At 37.7% G+C, this 18,936-nt stretch overlaps 1 protein-coding gene across 2 annotated transcripts in view; it reads right to left on the minus strand.

Moving 5' to 3' along the window:
* Positions 1-7,541, minus strand: part of cntn5 (contactin 5) — a 151,106-nt gene extending 143,565 nt beyond the window's left edge. The window contains exons 1-3 of one of the 2 annotated variants that reach the window (XM_017308391.1): positions 7,366-7,535; positions 5,383-5,735; positions 4,262-4,384 (exon numbers count right to left, since the gene is read on the minus strand). The gene's annotated coding sequence lies outside the window, so the exon portion shown is untranslated. Of the gene's footprint in view, positions 1-4,261; positions 4,385-5,382; positions 5,736-7,365 lie in introns of both variants that reach the window. The other variant, XM_008426420.2, reaches the window with a different exon arrangement.
* Positions 7,542-18,936: the final 11,395 nt, after the last annotated feature.

Consider the following 18,936-nt stretch of genomic DNA (forward strand, 5'->3'; position numbering starts at 1 on the left):
CTGTGAATGCTCTTTCCCTTCCATTGCAAATTCTGGTTTTATTCAATTGGTTTTGTTGTTAAAACGCTTCTCAAAACCTCTCTACTCGATTTCATGCATTCAGCTAACATGTTCACACTTTGAAACCAGCCATTTAAGCAGCAACCCAGGGGAGGCCCGCGGCTAGCTACAGATGACTTGTTCAAAGTTAACACAATGAGGACAGCACAAAGGCAAACAGTTAGAGGGCCTGCATAATTAGCCAACCCGAGGCGGAGGCACGTGTTAGCTCACCACACCAAATTATTTCAGTAATTTCAGAGCCGATTCTGAAAACAAAACTCTGCAAACGGAGGAGCGGAAGCCCAGGCAGCGATTCCGCCACACCAATTGTGCTAATTGCATTTCTGCCTTACAGATGCACACATTTGGCATGGTGCAGGGATTAACTGGCCAACAATCTGACGAGGACGAGATCAGAACCCTGACAAACGATGCTAAATGAAGACGCCTCGCCGAACACGTTCCGTGGAAGGAGGACGCAAAACCCGGTGGCCAATTAACCGTTTTTTTATTCTGTTTACACATGCTTTCAGAGTGACACGGCGGCGGGACGTCAGCTCGCACGTTTGACTCATTGGACATCAAATCGAAGTCATTCATAACAGTGACAAGCAGAGGGACGGGGGGGAGAGTGGGGGGGCGTGCGGAAAGTCGCTCTTTCTTAGGCAGATGTTTCAAGGCAATTATATAAATTAAGCTGTCAGATGGGTCGTGAGGGACGTTTGTCTTCCAGGCTCGGATAGACCACTGGGCCTCCCTCCCTCACAAACAAAGCGCTCGATGAGAAAGCAGAGAAAAGGGGTTTTTCGCTTCTGTCAAGATCACCAACGCTGCTTATAGGAAATTTCTTTAATCTGAACAAATGCATGTCATCTCGCATCTTAGTGGGGGAACGATTCCCAACGGAAACGCTCTTAGTCACTGTTGTGTTGTTGAGAGCAGAATTACACCCTAGCATCCTCTGGTCACACAAAACATGTTATTTACATATTCCACAGTGCCCGGCAATTTCCTTTTATTTATTTCCGTCAGTCGAGTCGCCATAAAAGAAATACCAACAGGGTGCTGTACAGCTGCGTGGTGCGATATCATTTTCCCGCCTTTCAACAATCTTTGGGGACCGGTTGAGTACAAACATGTCAGCGAGGCGTTTTTGTCTGTTCTCACTTTATTATAGCTCTTGGGTATTTGTCAGTAAAATAGAACTCCCTCAGGAACCATTACCTTTGTGAATCTGTTTCTATCTGGAGCCGCTCTCACTTTGGGTTTTTTTTTTTCCCCCGTCCAAGTGTCCCAAAGGGTTTCTTCTATCAAAGATGTCATTTTCAATTAGCCATACTCTAAATGACTGTCTGTGGGCTCGTGTCAATAAAAATTTCATTTATGAGGATGAGGCAGCTGTAAATATAAGATTTATTTCATTTAAATGAAGGTGAGCAGATCATCTCACACCTGTCCTCTCGTGGATTTTCCAACATTTCTAGAGCATCTTCTGCAAGCAAATAACTGATTAACATCCAATAAAGGACAGAGGTAGATGCAAATACATGCCGAGTGAAATTGGCGCAGCTGTGCATTTCCTCCAGCGATTCCCCTGATGCGCAGGTGAATCTTCTTAGGATTGCTTCATCTGGTGACTTAAACCTTATATCTCTGGGTGAGTTAAAGCTGCGCTCAGATTACCTTAGGAAATGAAACTCGGCTGTATGTATTAACGGCATGGAAAACATTTGGCTGTTTGAATTACAAGCTCGCAGTAAAGCTTTACGTCCATCGTTAGGCGTTGATGGACGCCGTGTAACATTAACAGGAAACAATAAAAGTATCATAACCTAATGACAGAAAATGTGGGTAAATTTTTCACTGCTGGGGATCAAACTGGGCACGAAGCGGTTAATGGTTCCAATATTTAAAAAAAAAAGTTGTGCCTTTTTATGAGATAAAATCTGACATGGTGGCCAGAGTTTTATTTATTTATTTTTGTGTAGCAAAGAGTCGTAGGATGATCCACACCCATTTGCTACACGCCGCAAATGAGTTGGCTGTTAAATGCAGCTGGTAAATTTGTCCGTTTGTGTTTCAGTTTGCAAAAACAAAAAAGGGATGGTCTTTTTTTTTTTTTTGCAACTACTGCCAGCTATAGCATTGTTTTTTTTATCTTCAGTCTAAATCCTTGCTACCTTAAGGAGCAAGGCTGACTCCATGCTCATATGGCTGAAAGCTACTCTAAGAGGAGTTTACTGAGTGATTAAAGGAAAAAAATGTTTAAATGATGTTCTAACGAAAAGGGTGAACTTTCATTACCTGCTTAATGGATGAAAAGGAAAAGATGATAATCATGCTTCTATTAGCATGTTATTTATTAATATAAGTACATTTAGGTTTGCTGGATTAGTAGATTTTCAAATAATGTTTAGGGCTGAAAACTGTTTACTTCCATACTCCATCTAAAGATTGTTTTAAATGACCCAAAAGTATGAAATTAGAAGACTGTCGTCTGTCTATAAAACCAAAAATTTGGTTAGGTTATAAAGATAATTTTATGAAAATATCTTACAATTATAGAAGTTAGTTTGTGGAATCCCTGATGATGAAAATATGAAACTAAAATAAAATAACTAAAAATAAAAATCCCTGATGATGAAAATATGAAACTACACAGACTATATTAAGTCTATATTATGTGTATTAAAGTTCATTTTATATTTGTTTGTTCTTGGATAGCTAAAATAAGTGATGCTTCAGTTCTTTGTTCTCTATTTTTTATGGCAAAAATCAATGACTATCAAAAATCCTACCTATATAAGATAAGCCTCCATATAAATTGAATATAAATCCAGAATAATTAATTATGAAGGCTGAAACTAACAACCAGTCCAAGTGAGACAAACGTCCATCATCTTAAATTAACTCGACTCTCAAAAAACATTACAATAGTTTGTTAAAGTGTCATGAATGAACCTCAAACAGGTGTCATTTTTTCACTGAATGGATATTTACTGAAGAGCTGATGACTATTTAAAGGAGGAATTGGAGGCAGGAGGTGGTGCGAAACCAAAGATCTTCCTGTTTCTCCAGGCTGAGAAAGAAACACACAAAGCATTTGAATAAACCCAAATATTATATTTGCTTTTGATATTTGTCATCTTGTTACTTTGACTGGAAATACTTGTTACATTCATCGTGTAAGTTGATCACTAACGATGCACCACCTCCTACCTAAATTTCCTGAATAACTAACTTTTCTTTTTCTGCGTAAATAACTGCAACACAGATGTTTGAAACATTCGTAAAATAACCAGATTCAATTCAAAAACCTTGAACTATTCTATAAACTTTATCAACGTGAAAGTAGCAATAACTAAATGATCTGAATTCCAATATCTTAGCTTTGAGCAGCAGCAGGAATAACTGTTGCTTTGTTGTTTTGCTGCAAAAGCAAACAATTACAAAGTTACTGCTGCACACTTCAGGCTGTATTTTGATTATGTCACAAATTTTATCAAGGCTGCAGATTATTTAGGTGTGAAAACATGAAAGTAAAGAGAGCAATGTTTGAAAGAACAGAAGAAATGAAAAGGTTTCACTTTTCGGCAAAGATTTCCTGAAAAGGTAATCAGAACTCTGTGTCGACTTCGATCCGTTCCACAGAAATACAAGAGGGTCGGATAAGTACATCAAATTACATATACTCTGAAAATGAAAGACAAAAAAAAACACTGAATTCTTCTTTTCTCTTTGCGAATCAAACATTAACATACAAACCATTCAGGCACTACAGACTAATACAGCCTGCCAACTGTTGAAACAGTTTCGATCAAAGCAATTATTAGACTAACAGAAACTATTTCCTTTAGCCAGAAATTGTACTTGTATGTCCCCTATTCTTGAAATATCCTGTATTACACTGTAAAACTTCAATTTCTCTCCTCGGTGTTGGAATTTAACAGCACATTTTTTTTGATCTTCCCTTTTCCCCGACAGTATTTGAGTGAGTAATGTGTGTATCAGCGGGGCTTCAAAGTAACACGTAATCAGAAATATCGCATACATTTTAATTTATGAGGTTTCTGGAAAACGCAGAACACAAGCAAAGAAAACTGGCCCAAAGGTTGATCATCTGGATATCAAGCCGCGTTAACACACTTAGTTACTTTAATTTAGAGTCATGGCTTAAAATAGTCCAATACTCTGTCCTAATGCCTCTGAGTGGACCTACATTAAAAATGAAGAGTGCCCAGGGCAGCAGAGGGATGTGCTGACAGCAGACAGATCTTTTAAAGGCTGTGTTTTCCTCCTGCAAACTTCATTCTGGCTGCCATCACTTTAATAATTGCTATCGCTGCGAAGAGAAAAAGAAAAGAAAAAAGAAAAAAAAAAATCACACACACCTCAGGAAGATAAAAGAGAATAATATTGTCATCAACTAATGGCATAATAAGACCCCCCATCTCTGTCCAACGTAGAGAAAAGAAGCCAAATCAATAAGATCAAAAGGGAGACAGAGCCTCTGAGCCACAATGCAGAACCCAGCAGTCACCGTCAGATGATAGCATCATATCCAACCACAGCAAAGCCAACAACAACAAAAAAAAAAAGAAGAAAAATCTGGATTTCTTCAATTTGCATATCTCTGATTAGATGAATCCTGTGGGTCCACTTGTGTGGTAAGTGGTGTGTTAAAAGCCGCCTGCTCAGCCTGACAAAAAGCCGCCAGAAGGACCTGGATCTGCCCTCGTACAGCAGAGCCCAGCTTTCTTCGCTTTCCCAAAAAATATTTTCAGAAATCCCTTTGAGCCGTTTTTCACAAGCAGCTGGACCTCAAACACACTTCTGTTCAAAGTAGATTTCAAAAGCCCCCCCCCCCTCTCTCTTTTATTCCTGGGATGTTGAGGGCTTTTATAGAGCAGGACACCTTTGACTTAAAACTGGATAAAAATAAAAAAGATGTTATGAACTCTCTGGCAGCCTGATGAACAGCAGAGATGTTTAATTTGGACACTTTTCAGTGGGTGCATCTTGTCACACTCGGCAGCCCCCTCGCCCACATGCTTCGTTTCTGCCTTCACTCTCACTGAATAAGAGGGAAGTTACTGAAACAGCATGCGGGCAAATACTCACACTTCATTTATTGTTGTCACAACGTCTCCCGGCGCGATTTCAGGCACAAAGAAGAGAGTGAAAAACTCCTCATATTTGACTGTTTTCGAGATCATCGCCAGCAGAACTTGTCTGTTTTAAGCAACGTGAGTTCACTCAGTGTTTGTTGGAGAGAGGGGAGGGGGAAAAAAAATAAAACAAATAAAAACAGAAACAAAGTAAAGCAGGAGATGTACTCACAAATATGCAAAAAGTCCTCCTTCGGTGGGCGTTTTCCTTTCTGTTCAAAAGATGATCTCTCCCGACCCTGAAAGGCGGAATGGCAGCTGTAGCACCGATATCCACTGAAGTCCAGGTGCTCCTCTATCGGGCTCGCCAGCGCAGGCGGCGCATCTCTTCGAGTAACCGAAGCAACCGGGCCGTTTATTTCGATTTCTGAGCCCGTCGTTCCTTCCTCGGCTTCAGGGAGCAGCGTGTGGCTGGACGGAGCGCGGCGTCGGGACGGAGGTTTGTTTTGGTGTCCGCACAGACTGCCTCCACCGCTGCAGCCAGCTGAGGCTCTCTCTGCAGCGCAGCATCCCAGCTCACTGGTGCTGCCGAGGAGAGAGGGGGGGAAAAAAAAAAAAAAAAAAAAAAAGAGGTGGCCCCTCAGTTAGTTGTAAGGAGTGGCTTTGGCTCAGCTTTGCTCCCCATTCACATTTCTGGTGTGGGTGGTTTTTCAGAACGGCGTGAATGCTTCCAGAAAATTTAAAAATGCAAAAGTTTACCAACTTTGATATTGAACAAGGTTGTATGAAAACCTTAGGCGACTATTGATGCTTAAAGAGGACGGCTGCGGGATGAATGCAAGCTCAAAAATACTCACTTTCACAGTTGTATCGTCAGAATCTGTTCCTTATTTTTATTAGAAATTAAATTTTTAATTAAATTTAAATTTGACTAGAGGTGTGCAATGCTGCATTTTGTGTACATGTCCCATAAAACAGGGTTTGCTTCACCGATTCCAATACTTTTTAAGATTGATGCATCAAACGTCTGACCATCAGGTGTTTTTCTTTTCCTTTGAATTATTTTGTTCAAACATTGACAGAATTAAAAGCTTGAATATTTGTACCAACCTCCATTTTCTACACTGCAAAAATGTATTTTGGTAGCTGTTAAAATTAATTCTAGTCAGTGATTGATAACTGGTAAGAGTGAGTAGATCAAATTGAAATATCAATACCAAATGGGTATTAGTATTGGATCAATACTTGGATGATAGAAGCAATACTTTGTTTCAGATTCTCTTTTGAAATTTTATCTTTGTAATGTACTTTCTCAACTATTCTATAAATAAAGATTTTGTTGTGTTTTCCTCTCAAATGATAATAGCTTGCAGTTTAATTTGAAAAGAATGAGCAAAAATATGTTCTGCAGACTTGATCCAAATTCTCTCATGTTTATAACCAAATTATAAAGAAAGAAAAATCATAAAAACACCTAAAGATCAGAAGTTTTATGATATCCAAACCTGAATAAGTAACGTATCAGAGATACTGGTCCTGTATTTACTTGGTATCGGATCGATACCATTCAGTATTGCCTCCAGTAGTTGGAATTTATCATAAACTGCTAATGAAAAGCACAATAAAGGTCAATTTATTAATTAAAAACAAGCATTTATCTTTTTCTTTTAAGCTGGCAAATGAACAAAAATTTTAATTTGGTTCCATTTCCTTTTTCTTATTAAAATAATACTTTTTTTCACAAAGAAACAAATCCAATATGTTTGGATTAGTTTAAGCATTTTTATATTGTGAGCCCAATGCCAAAATATTCACCCCTAGTCAATGTTTGCATTGTGATATCATGGGCTGAAGAATTGGTGTGAATGATGTTCAGATGTTGCAACTTTTGAAACTAAAAGCGTTTCCTGGTTCAGGGTGTAACACCACACAACAAACTAAAATGACTGAAAAGCCCTCTGTCAATTAAAATGCATTTATTTACAATAAACCAAGGGAAAATAAGGATCTCTGAAGACAAAGCAATAAAGGAAACACCCACCGTCTAACTGGAAATTAAAGACAAAAAAGATCATGAGCGAGCTCCCTGGCTTCACATAAAACAGGAGTAAAGAAAGAACCATAAAGCTTACATTTTGATTTTAAACATCTCAGAAGAAAAAAACCCTTTCTGATCCGACGCTACAGGAAAACTAAAGAAAGTACACAAACTCACAGAATCACAAACAACATCAGTGCTGATCCGGACCCGCTGGGAAAGGGTGTGGCGCTTGGTGGGGGCATTTTAAAGCAGAGACTGACGAGCTGCAACACTTCAGCTGTGGCCTGTTCAGGTCAGACACACCAGCAGCAGCACAGGACAAAGAGCTGCTGCAAACAGAGCCCCTAGAGGCCAGAGGCTGTAAGAACAGGCCAGGCCGGGTTTTCTCCGGTTTTTATTTTCATTCTGGAAAGAAGATGAAAACCAATTTAATTGTTCGCTACGCTTTTGTCAGAAAAAAATAGACTGTTTCTAAGTTAAATGTCTTAAATAACAAAAGAAACAAAACATCTTTTTAGTTTATTTCTTTAATTGGTCGTTTTTCCAGAGAAAATCCTATTACTGAAACAAGTCGACTGTGCAAGAATGGCAATAGGTTTTTGCATCAGGAACTAAAGAAATGAACAAACTAGCATAGCTGCTGGATAGTATATGAACACCTTATGTTGACATCGGAAATAATGCTGTCAACTTTGTTTTTTATTGGTCAACTCAAACATTTTAGGTACTATTTCAAAACTTGTTTTGAAATTGTATTTCCGTTTTTAGATTAGAAATTGACTGAAGACAATAAAGAATGAATGACACTGATATGTTCATATAAATTAGAGGCGTGTGAGCCGTCTAAAAACCGTCTAAAGAAAGAAAAATGTGTGGAGAAAATGCTAATGCTAATGTTAAAACTGCTAGCAAACATTGCTATTTTTGGTTGATCTTACTAAAGAACAATAGACATTAGTTGTGCTGCTTTAAGGAAAACGGACATGCCACCTTGTTATAATATATATTTTTTTAAAACCTATTATTGTAACAGTAACATACATGCTATTCTTCCATTATCTCTGGTTTGCTCTCCCCAGCCATTTGGGAGGAATCCGCTTTGGGTTTTCCTCTGGGATGTGTCCGGAACGCCTCAGCAGGAAAACGTCCAGGATCCCAACCAGATGGCATGAAACTGGCTCCTCTACTACAAAGAAAGTGTTTATTTTCCACAATGAGGCAAAACTAAATAAGATCATAAAAGAAAAAAAAATGAAGGTGCTTAATCATTGTTCTACTGCATTTATTTGATTATTGAGCTTAGAACTTGTCTTAAATTAGATCATTCTTAGATTAGAAGGTCTAACTTTTCATTGAAGCGCCTGTTAGCTGTTAACTTACATAATTTACACAAAGAAAAGGCAGAATTTATTAAAATCTCCTTAAATAGGATGTTTACAAATTCCTACACCAATTTCATTGCCCAAATTATAATATATTGTTTTACCAGAATATATGCAGGAGACAAAATGCGAATGAAAGTGGAATATAGATTTAGAACAGATTTTTGAATACAAGGTGAAAAACGTCCAACAGTCTATCCCCACTTTTGAATAAAATGTGTGGTTATATTTTATCCATATTATGTATATCTGCTTGAGGAGCTGAGATTCGTAAGTTAATGCTACTGGCTGCCGTTTCAACCCAGGAGGCCGTTGATTTTCCATGGCGCTGATTGGCTGCGACTAAAGAGCAGAAACCAGGAGGACTGTGGACTTTAGCGACAATTTCCACTGTGTGCATTGTTACATAGTTAGCATCTAAAGTACTAAAATAGGCAGTTGTTAGCATTTTTAGAGGAGGACTCAAATATTTACTGAGTTTACTGTTGTACTCTGTTCTATATTGACAGAAGAAAACATGGTTTGGTTTGTTAAAGACTTAAATCTGATTAAAAGGTAAAGGTAATTTTATTTATATAGCACATTTTCAGCAGCAAGGCAACACAAGGTACTTTACAGGATTTAGAAGGAAATACAAACAAAATAAACCAAAGGAAAGACCAAAAGAAGAAAAAGCTAATAATGTTGATCCAAAGTAAATAAACTAGATACTCCTGTTTGGGTTGGTAGATAAGTATAAGTAAGTATCCTCTGGTCTAATTCCTTTTCTGAGTTGGAAGAACAGGAGTCTAAAAAGTAGTTGCTAAGGTAGTTTTTCTGGATTCAAAATTCTAATGCCTAATCAATAGTTATCAACTATGTAACTTAATATTAATTTATGACTGCCAACATTTTGTGGTTGCTAAAAAACCTCAGCGATCACAAACTGTTTTTAAGCACGGTATCAAATGTTTTGTGGCATCAACCCATGTATTATCTACATATGTGCCTTTGACAAAACATTTGTTTTTGAATATTGGGTGTTGGGAAAACAAACAACAATATGTCAGCAGAGTGTAAATGAAACAGCTCGAGAGGCTTTGTTATGTTTTTAAAATTTCTTTTTCCTTTATTGCACTAGAAATATATTTAGTTTATAAGATCTGCAAGGCGACAAACCCCAGAGTGCCTCTAAACGGAGAGACTCCACAAAAGACGTTTCCCCTAAACATCCCGAGACACCTTGTTTATATTCCAGGTTTATTCTACCACCGCTTTTCCACAGCGCCATAAAAAGCATTTGCATAATGTCTGCTCGGGTAGAAACACCCATCTTCAAAAGACAGGATCGTTATTCTTGGAGGTTGTGCATTCATGTATTTTCTGCAGAAAAAAAAAATCATCTTAAATCACATTAAGCAATTCATTTAACAGCTGGGGATTGAGGCTGAGGAAAATAACAATTGACCAAAATAAACAAATGTCAAAGTTTTGTTTCAAGTAACATCAAATGAAAAACATGTTTGGGCTTCTTCAATCGTCAAACAAAAACTAATTGCGTAAAAATATGACACAAAAAAATCCCAATCGATACAGAGATGCAATTTTGAATTAGTAAGATTTTGTTGTTATTCTCTCACAGCAGCTGAATATATTTTTAGGCTCACATATTCAATTTATTTTAATCTTCAACCATTTTTTAGCCTTATTAAGCAGTTGTTTGCATTTTTCAAGGGAACATTTTTTGGCATCTCTTGAAAAATAAACTGAAAACTTTCACTCATATTTAAGTATTCGCATCATGAGAAACAATTTGAAATTGTTAGTTTTCCTTGTAATAGAATTTCTAAAAGTCTTATTGTTTGTTCCTTTAGGTCCCTAAGTACCATTGCATGCTATCTGCTAAACGCTAACTGATTATTTGAGATGCGCGTTAGATAAATAAACTTTCTCTCCTACCAACACAAATGTGAGCATGTGGATTTTACAAAACTTAAAATGTAACTGAAATTGTTTGTTTTTTGCTTCAACAACAACAAATACTCCAGGTGGGTCCGGCTTGAAACCAATGGTGAATCAAGTCAAGTCAATTTTTTGTATCGCACACGTCAGCAACAAGGCATTTCAAAGAAAAAAAAAGAAACATAATACAGAAACCAATTATGAAACAAGCATTAAACATTACGTTTTGTCAAATGCATCATCAAAATCATGAAGCAATTATAATATATATGCAAACAGACGTACATAACAGATTTTTCTGTTCAATAGGACACTTTACCTGCACATAGAGCTGTACAGGTAGATTTTGAAGGTTGTTTGGGAAATGTCTTATCTGAACTTATCTGAACTTGAGACGGCATATAAATTTGCTTTGTATATTTTAATTAGCTATTTTTACATTGTGAACAGTTCTTTTGAGAATATATCAAGCAAAGTCGGGAGTATTACTGAGCACAAAGCTGAATTTAAAGGAAAATGTTTTTTTTGGTATAAATAAAACTGGACTCTTTGAGATCTCAGTTTGCAAAAAATCTGAAAAAAGTTACCTGCTTTTGTTTTGTTTTGTTTTTTTTCATTTCCAGCTTTTTTGGAAGGGATAAATGTAATGTACGGTTAAGTTTTCAAGTATAATCTTTGCCATTTTGCATTCAGAGTACTTTGGGGAAAACAAAAAAAAAAAAAAATCAGTTAATGTGGGCCGTGCAGCAGCGTCTCCTCCTTCCAAACAGATCGCTAATGGCTCTAGACTAGAGAGTATAGATTATCTCTCTCTGTTTCTCATATCAGTTACATAGCTCATATTGCCACCCTCTGCTGTGAGTCTTTGACTGACAATATGGAGCTAACAGCCTATCTCCATCCTCCATCATTAATTAAACAGTACCATGACTGAGTGCTCTTCCTATTGGGCGATTGATCCATCCAAGTGCTTGTGGCTGTTATCAGCTCTTAGATCAAATCTTTTCAAAGCAGTCTTCTAAGAGTTCCTTTTTACAGCTTTGCTTATTGGCACTGACATCAGTTGGACAGATTTGCTGATAGTATGTACAAATAAATGCATCACACACATTGTGGGTCGGCTGGCCGGAAATTGTGGCTTAAATATGTTTGGATTGTTGCCGATACCTTTATTCTGTAGGAGGCGGGGATGGTGGGCTTGTCCAGGCTATGTGCTTTAACATTATAAATGTAAGCCAGGCACAGATAATACACACAATGGGAGCAATTCTGTTTTACTCTTTGTAAAGACATTTAAAATCTATATATAAAAGAACAAAATAAGAGACGATTTCATCTTCTTTCTTGTAAATATGTATGTAGAGAAAGTTTTCATAAAAGAGGAAGACAAGTGCAAATATACATGGTAACAATCTGGGTGTTGTGACTGTTAAAGGGGCAGTACTATGTGTTTCCCAGGCACACAGTGCCATCTCATAGCACAATGAAGTAACTCGTTTACCTTCAAATTTGTAATTTAACAAATTTAAGTTGGACCTCTGTCTCTTTAGAAGCTCTTGCTCTTTCTCACACTCGGCCTTCAGGAAATAACCACAACGCTCCTCTATCAACCCTTTAGCAATGTTTTTACCAGTGTTGCACTGAGAAGAAGTAGCTTGTATAATGAACTCAGCAAATGTTCAATTCCACCAAGTGTTTGCTAGTCACTGCTGACTAGTCTGAAGGAGCTGAGTGGGCGGAGTCAGAAGCTCTGCACCTTGGAAACCGCAGCTCTGAGGAGGAACTTCATCCTCGAGGGCGTCGCTCATCCATCCGCCGTTTTGCACAGCTGAATGGTTGCCATGGGAGATTAAAGGATGAAGCTCAAAAACTGTGATTTTACATAATATCTACTTCTTCAAGAGTTTACATGGAGCCAAACTAACATACATTTCCTGATGAGAAGAGGCTGCAAACATCTCAATGTCAAATTATATAGAAAGACAAAGTCTAAATAGTTTTATGAGTCAAAATAGATGCCATTACGAGAGAAACATGAAAACCATAAAAATAACAAGCAACAAATGCAAAAGAAAAGAATGTAATTTTCATCGAATCCTCACCTCAAGCAAAACAATGATCCAGAACAGTTAACATGTTCATAAACACCATCAACAGTTTTTTTTTTTTTACACAGAGGCTGTGCAACTAAGCAGATAGAGTAACGGTAAGTAGGTTTTCCAAACTCAATATCCCTCTGGAGACATGCATGCAAATTGCTTGTTTGAAATTATGCGAACCATTTGATTGAGTGATGGCAGATGAAGCCTTTGCATTTGATTACTGGAAAGGAGGATGAACATTTCAGGGTATGGTAATTTATTTAAAAAAAAAAAAGAAGATAAAAAATGAAAACATCCAACTGATGCACTTCTTCACATCAATTGTCACAGATTGATGTGATTCCCAGTGGGAAGAAGCCCAAAAACGGATATAAATCAGTTGTTTCTAATTAATATTTAAAGCAAAATATAAACGTGACACTGCGTAAGTTTATCCATTAATGCTTTTGCTAAAAGATTCATATACACAGATGTTAGTCCACTTCCAGACTTGTAGCCAACTGCCCACACTTGACAAGATGTTTGGTACTAAGAAGACAGCAGTCACATATAATTAGAGAGGTTGCTCTCTGGAGCTAGACAGGCAACGGAAATTAGGACCTGACAGCTCATGTCAAGTGGTGAGATGTCTGGCAGGATGTAAAACTGCAGAAAGGCAAACTTAAACTGATATTGCTAAGTGCAATTTGTGAGTTGAGGATAAATCACAAGGTCCTGTCAAACCTAGATGTTCTCCTGGTTTCAGAACTTTTAAAACTCATGTCAGGATGAAGAAGAAGAAAAAAACAAAAGAGGTAAAGCCAGGGGATGGTTTCTTGATGTTATGAGTTTGGTTTTATGGTTATGATGCAATTCAATCACTGAGTTTTTGAATTAGCGATATGAGTTCTGGCAGCTAAGCTGCTTTGGAAAAGTATTCATATTCTTTCCTCTTTTACAATTTGTCCAATAACAACAAACCACAGCTTGTTTCATAGGGAATGTTTTGGTTTTGATTTACACAAATTAGTGTCTAAAACTACGTGATTTTCATTTTTTAACTGATAAAGTGTGCTGTGTCAGAACCACATGTTGTCTGATCTACAACCTCAAGCTGTGTGGAGTACGTCAGCATCACATCTACAAGCTGGAGTTGCATAGATAGAGGCCGAGACTTTTCACCATTTTGACCATTATTCTTTGCAAAATTACTCAACCTCAGTGAGATTAGCTAGAGACATCTGTAAAAACAAATGACCCTCCTACAATAATGGCCTAAGTAATTTTTCCCCATAAGTGATTTTTATTTATTTATTTATTTATTTGCCTAAAACATCTTTTGGAAAGAAAAATATGCTTTTTTTGGTTGCCAAATCATATTTGCCAAAAAAAGGCTATTATCTTAGGAAGATGACGAAATGTTAATTTCCAAGTCTTTTGTTCATCATTATTTCGGTTGACATGATGCATGTTTGAACACTTCTTTTGTCTGTGCAGTTGGAAGGCTTTTTGCTCTCCTTATGGACAGTTGTTATTATTCATAACCATGGCAGCACATGTGTAAACAAACAATTGGTTGCACAACGAGGAGCACCCAATTAGCTTCTCAAAAGATGAAAAAACACCTGAGGAGTTGAGAAGTAGGTTTGTGGATGCAGAGCAGAGCGAGGAGGAGGAAGTTCAAACCATCTCCATCGATCACAAAACGGGCGACTCCAACATCTCTCTGCTCGGCATTTTAACCAAACAACCAGGAAAAGATTTAAGGACGAGCGGCAAAAGCAAAGGAGGTGAACTCGTTGCCAACAACTGAGTTTTGTCCTCCAGGATCTCTGCTGCCTGGAAACTGTGCTGTTAACATGTCTCAACAGTCATGAGACCGTCGTACAAGAAAAGTCTTCAGGCAGAGGCCTCGCCAGATTTGTTGCAAGACTGACTTCTACTGGAGATCCTTCCTGCCCACAGAGTCGCTTTAACAAGGTACTTGGATGATCCGAGTTATGACAACATTTAATTTTCTTTTGGGATAGACAAAGTGTTTTTGAGTCCAGTCTAAACCAGGCTGCATGTTTAGGGTCGTCGTCCTGCTGGAAGGTCAACCTCTGCTCAAGTCTCTAGTCTATAGCAGCAATTTTTCTTCCAGCATTGCCATGTCAACCAGCCTCTGCACTGCAGAGATAATATTAAATCAATCATGTTTTTTTACATCACAGAAACTATTTAATCGGTCTGTTGGACCAATTCCATTTGTTAGCTTCACGTTTTTACTTTAAAAATGACATAAAAATGAAGGTGTTGCTGTTTTAACTTCAGTTAAATTGAGATAGGATCACAGTTTTCATCTGCTGCTCTAAGTGTCCTTTGTGATGCTGTTTGTTCAATAATGTAAATGTTTTACAGAACAGCTCTATTTATTTAAGTATTTACATTAAAGAAAATAGCTGGAAACCTTTTTTAATAATTTTCCTTCCACTTCACAATTATGCTCTACTTTGTCATAGTCTATCACTCTAAATCCATTAAAATGCATTGATGCTTGTGTGCACAGATATTAAATTCATATTGTCTTTTATTTTTAATAAGATCTTGACTGTAACATGTCCCACATGACGCATAACACCTGACAGAAGCTCTTCTTTACAGGATTTTCTGTCACTCAAATCCGTCTCTTGTTCTGTTGCATGGCGTTTAACACACTCTCATATCTGGTAACCAGAGTGTGTTACATCTGTGGTTTGCAAGGGTGGTATGTAATGTTGCAGCTGACTGAATCTTAATTTCCCAAGAAAGGGCTAAAAAGATAGAGCTCCTCAGAACGGAGCCAGCACAGCGGTGTCCTCGAAGCAAACGTCTTAATTCATCTTCATTACACACTCTGAGAGCTGCGTTGGGCCGCGCTGCTTTCCACTTCGCCGCCGCTCTCTGCTTTGCAACAATTTCTGTTTTGACGTGGAAGAGAGCACAGATTTTTTGACTCTATCTCCGAACTGTGCCTTCAAACGTTTCAAGGTTTCGAATGGTAACAAAACAACGCTGGTGTAATGGGAGTTTAATTTCATTTCGTGGTTGTATTTTGTTTTTTTTTTGGTAGTTATGCACACTTATGTCTTTGTTGCTAAACGAAAGCTTTATATCAATTTAAGTTACAGAAAGCACAAACATACAGATGGTAGGCTCTGCTGATGCTGGATTGATGAGGCTTCATCTTGTTGTTTATACTGTTTCTGTCTGTGAGTGATAACCTTCATGTGTTTCCTTAGTCGAGATCTCGCATCAGTCTGCTCTTATTTCCACTTCAGGAAACACATAAAAGTATACAGGTACAGATGGTGAGATACCTGGCAAATTAAGCAATTTGTATTTATTGCTCTGCAGATGCTAACTAGATGGAGGTAGTAAATTATAATTTGGTTGGCAGACTGATTCTTTTCATTACTGGAAGCACCAACATCTGCAGGGCGGCGTGTTATTGCATGCAAGTGGCGGCACAAAGTCGCACAGAGGGATGGAAGATTTAGAGCCTATTTTAAAAAAAGTGGAAACGGCATGAATTGGAGCACAAGTTAATTGAACAAAGATATGAAACTGTTCAGACCGATGACAAGCTGACAGATAACTAAAGGAAACTGTCTCATTCTGAAAAGTGTTTAGCGCTGTGGCTTTTCAAAGGTTTAGACAACTTAATTTTAGAGGATACCACAAGGGTGTGTTGTCAGTGTTAGTGAGGAGGAAATGGAATCATTTTCCATTTTGTGATAAATTATATAAGCATCTAATTGTAAATGGACGTTATTTTCGGAAACGGCTTTCTAAGAAGACAAATTATTGATGCAAGCTTTATTATCAACGTGGTAGAACACTTTTGACTGTCAAAGTGAAGCCTGAGAATGCAGAAACGCACAAACAAGACGGGCTAGAAGGAGACACATCTGAAGGAAAACAGCATAGACTGAAACTGGTGAGGAAAAAGAAAATTGTTGAGGGCGTTGAATGTGTCAAGGTGAACTGGGACGATTGTTATGGGCAACCGAAAACCACAGCAACCAAAAGCGAATGAAAAGCCTAAATAAAACAGGATGTATGTTTAATTTATTTAATTTGTCCATACATTATCTTCCACCTAATCCAGGGTTTTGTTTTGGGGGTGAACAAAATGACTCAGTTCTGGGGAACTGATGTCGTCAGTTTGGCTCTTGACCCTTTAGGCTCCTGCACTTGGGGCAGGACTTTCTCCCCAACCCAGAGAGGGCAGCCTACACGTTTCCAAATCAAGACCAAAATCAGATTTTGAGATGCTTCTCGTCATTTAAAAGCTGTAAGTCTCAATCTGATGTAGCCAACAGAACCAAAAAAATCATATCTTTTCTTTTACATTTCATCTTTTTTTTTCCTTTATCACATTTAAATGCTTCAGATAATCAAACAGACATTAAAAAAATGAAAAAAGGTGAAATCAGGTGAAATTATCGGGTGGTAATGGTTGACATGTCAGCCTAGAACCAAAAGATAAACTAAGCTAAAAAAAAAAACTGGGTGACATTACCAAGTTATAACACAGAATACCCTATATTCATTTCCAATGTAAAGTCCAAACCATAACCTTTTACATGTTGAGGATAGAAAGCTCCTTTTTTTTAGAGCAATTCCCCAAACCGACCGTTTAGAAATCCTATTGATCCGTTTCAGTTGAAACCAACAGGAAGTTGTGCAGCCAAATTTTAGCAGTGATGGACGATTCTCCTTTGGCAGAACTTGATTTGCTCTGTTGGCATTTTCTGGGTACTTCGTACTAACAAGAGACTCAGAGCAGACCCTGAAATCAATACATTTTGATCCGGGAACGCTTTGGGAACCCCAGAATATTCTTGGAAAGTGGCTCCCCGGCGTAAGGAATCTCTGAATTTTTTACTCCTGCAACGTCATCTCAGGTATGCAGAAGACAACGTATGAATAGATTGATGGATGTCGTGTTCGTGGTGCAGGTAAATCGATAAGAGCTGACCAGAATGATGACAGAACATCATCAGAGTGGAAGATTGATGAGTCCTGGTCTGTTGGGATTACAAAGCAGGTCACTATGGCAACGAGAGGTGGGGGCTCAATAAAACGTTAAATCTAAATTCCTGTTCAATGTCTGTAAAGAACAAAGAAAATGAACATGAAGTGTGAATATGCAGAAAGTAAGTCAGGGGTTCATGGTTGCATGTTTCCGCCTTTCCAGAACAAGATCTGATTTACAATAACTTGTACATCTAAAACAAATTAATACTGGGTAAAAGTGCAATATTTCTTGCCAGTCATGCCAGAAAGCAAAATGGTAATTTTAAAGAATTACATTGCAAGTAAAGTGAAATACTTAGGGCTTATTTTTATTTTTTATTTTTTCCTTTTTATTGTTAACAAATAAAGAAATATCACATTGTCAGAATATCACATTAAATATTTTAATTCTCAGCAACAGATGTTTTGTCTGGAATGGATTTCACTCGACAGTCTCTGCTCTTATCACCTTTTCCTAGCACACTTCTTCCTTCCACTCAATTTCCTGTTGATATGCTTGGATATATACAACTCTGTGAACAACCAGCTTCTTCAGCAACGACCTTTCCTTACCCTCCTTGTGAAGAGTGTCCTGTGTGGCCCACAGACCCGTGGTGAGAGACGGTCTAAAGCCTCAGGAGACCTTTGCAGGTGTTTTGCATTAATTTGCTGATTAGGGTTTGACACCATGAGTTTCCATTAGTGACCTCTGCTACAGTATTCTAATGTTCTGAGACGCTGAAATTTTAGGTTTTATTATCTGTAAGAAATAGTCACAAAATTACAAGAAACAAAGGGCTTGGTATATATCAGTCTGTGTTTCACTTTCTTTCAAACTTCTTACAGTTTGTTGTCTCACTTTCTGAGATGGCTGCCAAGAAACATTTCCCTTTTAGACAATAATCGAATTGTCCAACACATATATAGAAGTGGGACGGCGTGTTATCCGTATGTAGAGCTGCATGTACACACTGCCTGTGTTTCCAATTAATTGGTACATTTCCTAAGGTCAAGTGCTGTAAACATGTATTTTTGCCGTTTAATAATCAAAGTCTTTCAAATTAACCTCAGAGACTCTTCAAAGGTTAACATAGCAGCTTGTTTGCTTCTCAGCACAAAATAAACAAAACATATAATGATTATTTCTCGGCCCTCCTTTCTAAATTGTCCAGTTAAATAGATTTAAATGGTGTGTCTTAATCTATATTCAACTTTATTTGGGAAACACAGAAATTTCAGCTAAATGAGCTCTCAAGAACAAGCCGGGCGAATTGATTGGTTTATATCTACATGCAGCATTA

Source organism: Poecilia reticulata, linkage group LG13 (assembly GCF_000633615.1).
Source record: "Poecilia reticulata strain Guanapo linkage group LG13, Guppy_female_1.0+MT, whole genome shotgun sequence".
Classification (NCBI taxonomy): domain Eukaryota; kingdom Metazoa; phylum Chordata; class Actinopteri; order Cyprinodontiformes; family Poeciliidae; genus Poecilia; species Poecilia reticulata.